At 38.4% G+C, this 9,873-nt stretch overlaps 1 pseudogene; it reads left to right on the top strand.

Moving 5' to 3' along the window:
* Positions 1-9,561, top strand: part of LOC110582624 — a 13,280-nt pseudogene extending 3,719 nt beyond the window's left edge.
* The last annotated feature ends 312 nt before the right edge of the window (positions 9,562-9,873 follow it).

Genomic DNA, 9,873 nt, shown 5'->3' with positions numbered 1-9,873 from the left:
AAAGAAAGAAAGAAAGAAAGAAAGAAAGAAAGAAAGAAAGAAAGAAAGAAAGAAAGAAGTAAGCAAGCAGCTAAATTAATCTTTTCTTCTTCTCTTAATCATCATAGCTTTTTTTCCCCCAAATGATTTCATGACCATCAAATTTATTAAATCCATAGCTTAACTTTTAAAAAAGTTAATGTCTTTTACATTTGTTTAAAAGAAAGCCACAGGGTCAAAATGGTGTCACTTAAGCCAAATCACTAAATCTGGGCTTAATACATAATCTACTTGTGGTGTCAACCTCCCTCAGAAATGTAGTCTTAACCAGTTAGTCAGGAATTTTCTGATCAGCATCAATGAGGTCATCTGTCACAGGGGCCCTCTCCACCCCCCAAAGGAAGATGAGGTAACCTGCATAAGAGCTCCAGCCCTTTCCCATAGGGGAATGCCATCTAGCCTGAAACAATCCTTTCTTTTCTTTATCTCAGAACTTCTTGCCCCACTTCTTTCCTATAAAAACCTTCCATTTTGTACAGCTCCTTGGAGCTTCCCTCTACTTCCTGGATGGGATGTTGACTGATTCATGGATTCATGAGTCACTTAATAAAGCCAATGAGATCTTCACATTTGCTCAGTCGTGTTTTGTTTTCTGATTCCATTCTTTTCTAATCCATTAATTCATTTATTTCTTAATTTGAGATGGGTGAAAATGGTGCTAGTTAGGAGGCTTTTTAAATAGTCCAAGAAGACCTGATAGGATAAAAGTTTGAGGAAACAGGACAGATGGAGAGGGGAAAGAATTAAAAAGAAATTGAAATAGAGTTAGAACTTACTGGTATGTCATGAAGGGAGATGGAAAAGAGGAGAGTGACTTCTCAATTTCTAGTTAGGTGCTTGGATGGACAGTGTTTTGCCACGCTTGATAAGTTAATCTTTTTAATGATTTTTTAATCTTAGAACAATTTTAGACTAACAGAAAATTGTGAAGATAGTACAAAGTTCCCATGTACCCATACTCACTTTCCTCCATTAGTAATATCTTACATTAGTATGGCATATTGGTTAGAATTATTGACCCAATATTGATAATTTATTAGTAATTAAATTCCATACTTTATTCAGATTTCCTTAGTTTTTACCCTCAGGCCTTTTTCTGTTCCAGGATTCCATGTGGGCTATTGCAAGGTTACAAGTTGTCAGGTCTCAAAAACAAGGAAACATGGAAAAACTGCCACACCTAAGAAGAGCCTAAGGAGACCTGACCATATGAGGTGTCATTGATCAGTTTTATAGAATGTATTTCAGTTGGGATTTATCAGATTTTTTTTTCTCATGATTAGACCAGGGTTATAGGCTTTTGAAAGGAAGACAGAGAGGGCGCCTGGGTGGCTCAGTTGGTTAAGCGACTGCCTTTGGCTCAGGTCACGATCCTGGAGTCCTGGGATCGAGTCCCATATTGGGCTCCCTGCTCAGCAGGGGGTCTGCTTCTCCCTCTGACCCTCTTCCCTCTCGTGCTCTCTGTCTGTCATTCTCTCTCTCAAATAAATAAATAAAATCTTTAAAAAAAAAAAAGGAAGACAGAGATCTGAACACTTCATATTGTTAAGATGGCAATTCTCTCCAAATCTATCTATAGGTTCAATGTAAACCCAATTAAGATCTCAGAAGGATTTCTTCCTTTTTTTTTAAAAAGATTTATTTATTTATTTTACAGAGAGAAACACGGCAAGAGAGGGAACACAAGCAGGGGGAGTGGAAGAGGGAGAAGCAGGCTTCCAGCCGAGCAGGGAGCCGGATGCGGGGCTCAATCCCAGAACCCTGGGACCATGACCTGAGCCGAAGGCAGACGCTTAATGACTGAGCCACCCAGGTGCCCCTTTCTTTTCTTTTTTTAAGGAAAATAACATGATCATTTCTACATTTTGGAAAAAACAAAGTGATAAGTTTGCCAGGTGCTGAAGGTGAGCATTTCCAATAAAGAAACACAGAGGAACTTAAGGGTGGGGTATAAATGTTCTAACTGAATCTTGATTGTGGTGGAAATTTCACACTATTGTGGATATCTACCAAAACTCATTGTAACATGCAGTTAAAATGGGTAAATGTTACTGTATGCAAAGTATACCTAAGAAAGCTGATTTCAAAATTGTAAGATGATCATTTCAAATTTATTTATCTCCCTTAAGCTTTTTAGCAAAAAGGCACAGTGCCATAGAAAGAATAATGGGTTGGCAAGCAGAGGGAGAAAGAAGAGAGTATGGTAGCATGTAGAAAGGCAATCTATATGAAGTCCTACTCTATGTAAGACATTCATGAAATTTTTCATATGTTTTCTCCCTAATTTCTCACAAAATATCTTTTAGAAATGAAGACAAAATTGATAGTTATTGAATTAATTTACATAGAGCCATTCATAAGTCAGGAATTTGAACTCAAGATCTAGTGTGTTTCTAGAGCTTTTTTCTGGACAGTTCTCTATGTTACTTTTCTTATGCTGCAGAACAGACTTCCAGACCTGGCTGTTAACGCTTACCCTCTGTGAAAATGTTCACTTCACATAATCTCTCTGAGCATATTTTATTGTCTGTAAAGTGAAGTCAAAATTTACTAAACGTACAAAGTTGCTGTAAGGAATAAATAAATTCATGCAGGTGGTAGGGCTTTATGACTAAATGTAAACTATTAAACACAATTGTTTTGATTGCTCTTTTTTATTTTCTCACTATTATGAATTATTGGAATTTAAGTTCTGAATCTCATTATTCAATCAATGAGCACTCAGGTCACTGGCTATATCAGAAAATACTGTCAAGATTCAACATTTTAACATGTTCAGAGAACAGCTCTGCCATATTAAACAAGTGCTATTTAGCAAATCTAAGTTCAGCCGTGTAATCAGAATGCAAGGCCATTGAGAAAAGGATGGGGAAGGTCAAGTACTGTCCCCTCCCCCAGAACCACGGAACAAGGACCCAAGAAAAATAAAGCTGTTTAGAGGCATGTGACTGCATATTAGCCTATTCCTGGCAGCAATGTCTGGAGGAATTTGTCAATACTGTGTACTTCTCTTACTTTATTTACCTGAATCAAAGGATAAAGCCTGCAAACATGTATCACCACAGAAGTTCATTCAGATGCAAACATCAATAAATCTCAAGGCAGGGAGGGACCTCACTGCAGAAGTTCCTGTCATTTTTTTTTTTTTATTAAGCAATTGCCTGCCACTGATTATGCATTTACAACTTTAACACTAAAAAAATAAAATTCAGAATACAGTAGTGATGATGGCTGAATGATGGTCAGCAGTGAACAGAAACAAGGAACAAAAGGTGGGTCTGTGATTGCTGACTTAGCTGTTTGTTTTTGCCTTTGGAATTGTGTGATCTGGACACACATTGGCCAAGGCATCCTGAAGGGTCCACTCTGCTTGACTGTGCTCTAGATAGGCTTCTTCCTGACCACACTTTTTTTTTTTTTTTGGTTTCAAAGGTTTTATTTATTTATTTATTTGAGAGCTAGAGAGTGCAAGTGGGGGGAGGAGCAGAGGGGGAGGAGGAGGGAAGGGGAAAGAATTTCAGACTCCCAAGACTAAGGCAAACACACTGCATTTGGGGCAGAGCCCACCTGGAGCTTAATCTCATGACCCTGAGATCATGAACTGAGCCGAAATCAAGAGTCAGGCTTAAATGACTGAGCCACTCAGGCACCCCCTGACCATAGATTCTTAACTTCCCTTTTCTTAGATCATTTCCATTAGAAAACTTTCCATTGTAGATTCTTTCTCTGGTTCTTTGAGAAGTCTTCTTCCAGCCTCTTCCCTTTTAGATATAATCTTCAAGAAAGCTAGGGCCTCTGCCTCCCACTCTGAGGGGGGAAGATAGGAGCCTAACTTACAATAAGTGTCAATTAGCAAACACAGATAGCCTAATCACATTGACCAATCTGCCCGCTAAAGTCTTTTCCATTAGTTCACCCCAGCATTTAAAAATCCTCCAGCCTTTTGTTTCAGCGGAATTAAATTCAGTCTCTCTCCCCTATTGCAATAACCTTGACCCCTACTGCAATAGTTTCAAATAAAGTCTTCCTTGCCATTTTAACAAGTATCGGTGCAATTTTTCTTTATCAACATACACACACAAACTATTTATGTGCTATAATAATGTGCAACCATGCAAAGCATTTCCACTTGCAAAGTGATTTTGATCTAGTGTATTATTGTAGCTCCATAAGACAAAATTAATATCCCTGTGTTCAAGAAAACGAGCCTAATATTCATAGAAATTAATTCTTGGCTAAGGTTCCAGCTATTAACCGAGGGATCTAAAGCTTGAACCCAGAGCACTTATTACCATGTCTAGGGCTCTTCCACCTCTATCTCAGTAACAGTTTTGCTCTAAGAAACATCTCAGCAATGTTATGTTCTGCACAAATACGTAGATATTTAACAACATTTACTGAGTTATCAAGACTTCCTGAGGGGAAAGGGGATTGATTTTTAAATCTCCTGAGAGCAAACTCATTTGGTGGTGCAATATTATGGCTGAACAGATAAATAGAGGACATTGTGTTCTTACCATAACAATGTTAAAACTGAGTTTAACATTCATGACTATTAATGGAATCATACTTATTTTGTTATATCAATATTAGTAAAAGTGTACCATCATATGATATTATACATACCATTTTGTAGCCTCATGGAGACTTTAGGTAGAAAAAGCCACTAGCCTTTTATTCAACCACAAGTAGAACTAAAAGTTAATTATGTACTTTTTCACTAAAATTGTTTAAACAGTATATTCTTTCCTTATGCAATATCCGTCTCACTGTTACTTGAATAATAAAAAGCATGAGACTTAAAAAAAAAATGTGATTTGCCTTGTTCACTTTCTCCCCTCCTTTCTGAATCCTCAATGTAGAATTAGTGAATGCATGATTTTTTTTGGCATCTCTAATCTTGATAATAAATGAGTGTGAAGCTGCTGAAACATGGTGAGTCTTGATCGTGCTGTATGTGCAGGACCAGAACTGTTTAATTATGAGATTATCTGCCAGTTTATGAAGAGGACTAGGAGACAGACACAGGAAACATAGGCTATCTGATCAGCATCTCTAATTTAATGTACTGACTGTCTCATCTTTTCTCTCTGGTTTGAATGCTGAAATTTTAGACACTAGAATAATGGAAAGCATAACCAAAGTCCTCATTTTGGTAATTTGGGTAGAATTCATGCTGAGGAAATACCCCAAATGGACTATGTGTACAAAATGCAAATATATACACATATATAAATACACAAAAACATTAAGCTGCCTTCAGGCATATCCTAAGAATTGAATATCCAGTATAATAATGTATTCTGATTAGTGAGAATAACTCTATATGCCAGATCTAGGTTGCCTATTTTTCAGATAAGAATATTTTTCCTTATGATTTTGAACTTTCTTTGCATAGTATTTGCCATTAGAAGCTACTATAAGATTTCTCCATGCCACAAGGACAACACTTATTGTCCAATAAGTGTGCAAAATTAATATGAAGCCATATATCTATATATAAAAGAGTGTTTATGGCATATTTAAGTCATGCTTTTTGGTATCCAGTTATATTTGGTAATTCCAATTATTTCAAAGATCATTGTGAAAGTCTTTAAAAAAATTAAGACAAATTGGGGGTACCTGGCTGGCTCAGTTGGTAGAGCTTCTGACTCTTGATCTTGGGGTCATGAGTTTGAGCTCCATGTTGGGTATAGAGATTACTTAAAAAAAACAAAAAATTAAGACAAATTACATTTAAACCTTGGAAATCACAGTTTGGTGTGTTTTCAGAAGTCCTGGGAGACAGGGTGCTTTGGCAAGGAGGCTGCTATTTCAAACAGATAATAGCTTCTTGAGAACCAGACTCCTGTCTTATTTATTTCTTTATTCCCCAAATTGCTAATATGAGGCCTCATACAAAGTAAATAGTAAGTGTTAAGTTGGCCGTGTTAGATTTTTAAAGACGGGAATTTTTCATCTAAATATGAGTTGTTGAAGTGTTAAGTAAATCTGGTATTAGCAGGCATTTGGTTGTTAAAGAATAAAAGCCCGTTTTTTACTTCATATAAAAATTACATGGGCGCCTGGGTGGCTCAGTTGGTTAAGCGACTGCCTTCGGCTCAGGTCATGATCTTGGAGTCCCTGGATCATTCCCGCATCGGGCTCCCTGCTTGGCAGGGAGTCTGCTTTTCCCTCTGACCCTCCCCCCTCTCATGTGCTTGCTCTCTCTCATTCTCTCTCTCTCAAATAAATAAATAAAATCTTAAAAAAAAAAATCACACTTGTTTAAAAAAAAAAAATTACCGTCCACTTCACTGAATTCCTTCCAACACCTCCACCAGACTCCTTCTCATATACCGAAATCCTCACAGCAGCAGGACCTCTGTGGTATGTCAAACATTGAATAGATTTAGGACTTCACCTACAGTAATTACAAAAGCTATTTAATGCTTCACTTCAATCCCTCAAGTGACAAGGGCAAAGCTGAACTCCTAAGTGACATTACCAGACACTAACACAAAGAAAACTAATTGTATCTGTTGTCTTCCAAATTAGTCTTTGTGACCAAAAGGTGTGCTCCTTCTGCACACCTTTAGCAAGACCTTCTTGTCATTCACAACATCTCAGTTAAAGTCTTCAGGAGCCAAGAAACAGGATCTTCAGGTACCTTTCTGATATGGGGATTTCTAGGGGCTCAAGAGGACAGAAATCCCACAGTAAATTCCTACACAGTGGGGAGAAACGTGATTTTATTTCTCCAGCTAACTACAATATGTATACAGAACTAGATGAGAGAAAGCCTGACCATTATTCACAAGAACTTTAGGGCAAATCTCATTTTCTCAGACACTTCATAAAAACACCAAATGTTCCTGGAGTCAGTGATTCCATAGGAATCATCCTTGGTGGACCTCCAGGCATTTCTCTTCTATCTAGAACCTTAGAGCACAAAAGCTTTTGAAAAGCAGGGGATGGAAAAGGATCAATTTCCAGGCTGAGAATGGAGGGTTAGGAAAAAGTACAGTGATTGTGTCTTTTTTATTTATAAATTTCTCTCCTTCATGAGCGTAATATTAAAATTTTTGAAAAAAAATATTTTTAACCAGGTAGAGTTACCTTCATTTTATTATTATTGTTGTTATTGTTATTATTTAGAGAGAGAGAGTACACACATGGGCAGGGAGAGAGATAATCTTAAGCAGGCTCTATGCCCAGCACAGAGCCAGACGTGGGGCTCGATCTCACAACCCTGAGATCATGACCTGAGACGAAAGCACAAGTGGGACGTTTAACTGACTGAGCCACCCAGGTGCCGGAGTTACCCTTATTTTAATTAGCAAGTGAACTGACAGATGATGATGTTCTCTGTCCTCAGCTTAGGTACTATTTTGAAGATCAGTAAGAGAAGCCTTATTTCAATGATGTCCTAGAAGAATACTGACACTCAGGCACACCAGCTGTGCTAAACAACCTTTTCTTTTGCTGCAACAATTTATTGTCATCCCATGCCATCATCTCCTGCATTTGAAGAAGATGTATATTTTATTTCAAAAGATAGAGGAAAAAATATACAGATATACATAAACTTTCAAATGATCACTTCTCTTGGACAATAAAAAAATCTATTACCTAGAAAATGTCAAGTTTATTAATATATTCACATTTGAATCATGGTAGGAAAGTTAATAAAGTAGGGGAAATGTTACCATGTTAAATCCGTTTTCATATTTGGCTTAGAAGAAAGAAGAAAGTTGGAAAATACAATAAAGTATGATCTGGCACTAAGTAAAAAGCAGAAGACCACGGTAAAACATTGGTAATACTATCTCATACTTATTGATATGTCAATTTAGAGTGTGAGCTACATATATCTGTGTGAAATCATAAGGACAGATAATATAAAGTCCTCTTCTTACTCATGATGGAATTCACAAGGCCTAAAGACGGAGAGAGAGGTTCTTTCCCAATCAGAAATATTCTACACATAGTAATCTGAGTAACCTTTCACACGTTAATGATTGGTTCTTACTTTCTCTTCTTAAGCTTACACAACATAATTTAAGATTATATACACTAAAAACAAAGTACTCTACCTGGCCCTCTGGGAGATTGACGGTGAACCTCATATGGTCCCTCCAGATATGATTTGAAGGAGTTGATGTTGCAATAAGTCATGTCAAGATGGTAAGAGCTACACATTGTGGATTTTATGAGTCAAGTATGGAGGAAGACTCACAGAACAGGCGGGGAGATTTCACCTACAGTTTATGGAGAGAAAGGTAGCAATTAAGAGGAAAGGGATCAGAAATGGCCTCATTTACCCTAAAACTCCTTGTTTTGTTTTTAAAGAAACACCACCAAAAGGCGATGAGCTCAGTCGGTCCTTTCCTCAGTCATCGGCTTCCCACCATCCTCCAAATACTATCCCCAAACATTTTGGAGGCAGGGGGTGGAGGGAGAGGCAGCTAATCAGAGTCTGAGAGCAAGATGATCTGCACTCTATAAGCAGGCCATTGAAAGGCCTTGTAATACACCTAAACCAGGTCTGTTCGACTTGATCAATAAGGCCAAATGGGATGCATGGAATGCTCTTGGCAGTCTGCCCAAGGAAACTGCTAGGCAGAACTATGTGGATTTGGTGTCTGGTTTGAGGTCTTCATCTGACTCCTCTAGCCAAGTGAAGCCTGAAGCAGACAGGAAACAAGCTGGATATGAAACGCTGGTGATGACCTCTGAAGACTGCATCACAAAGATCATGTTGAACCGGCCGGCCAAAAAGAATGCACTGACCACACAGATGTATCGGGAAATCATGCTTGCACTTGATGACTCTACCATAACTGTTTTTACAGGAAATGGTGATTATTACTCTAGCGGAAATGATCTAATTTCACTGGTATTCCCCCTGAAGGAGTAGAGGAGAAAGCTAAAAATGGTGCCATTTTACTGAGGGATTTTGTAGGCTGTTTCATAGATTTTCCTAAGCCTCTGGTTGCAGTGGTCAATGGTCCAGCTGTGGGAATACCCGTCACCATTCTCGGGCTATTTGATCTTGTGTATGCGTCTGACAGGGCAACATTTCACACTACTTTTAGTCACCTTGGCCAAACTCCAGAAGGATATTCCTCTTACACTTTTCTGAAGATAATGGGCCCAGCCAAGGCAGTAGAGATGCTCATTTTTGGGAAGAAGTTAACCACTGGAGAAGCCTATGCACAAGGACTTGTTACTGAAGTTTTTCCTGATAGCACCTTTCAGAAAGAAGTTTGGACCAGGCTGAAAGCATATTCAAAGCTCCCCCGGAATGCCACGCATATTTCGAAACAGATCATCAGAAATCACAAGAAGGAAAAGCTGCACGCTATTAACGCTGAAGAAAGCAGCGTCCTCCAAGAAAGAAAATGGCTGTCAGACGAATGCATGAATGCAGTCATGAACTTTTTATCCTGAAAAGCCAAGCTGGGATGCCTGTTACAGCAGAGTTACGCATTTCAAAGGAAGGGATGTGCTGTCATTTCTGATTTCCAGTACTTGAACTAAATAAATTGTGCCTTTTCTCAGTGCTAAATTTAAAAAAAATTTTAATTCATTTAAATCACTTAGTTCCCAGAACATGTGAGTTGTTATTTTAAAAGGATCAAGATGATAACATTAAAATATCTTCCAGAAAATAATTGTAAAAGTGGAATCTTGGGGCGCCTGGGTCGCTCAGTCGTTAAGCGTCTGCCTTCGGCTCAGGTCATGATCCCAGGGATCTGGGATCGAGCCCCGCATTTGGCTCCCTGCTCTGCAGGAAGCCTGCTTCTCCCTCTCCCACTGTCCCTGCTTGGGTTCCCTCTCTTGCTGTGCCTC

Source organism: Neomonachus schauinslandi, chromosome 1 (genome assembly GCF_002201575.2).
Source record: "Neomonachus schauinslandi chromosome 1, ASM220157v2, whole genome shotgun sequence".
Taxonomy (NCBI): Eukaryota; Metazoa; Chordata; class Mammalia; order Carnivora; family Phocidae; genus Neomonachus; species Neomonachus schauinslandi.
This window is presented reverse-complemented; position numbering and strand designations above follow the sequence as displayed.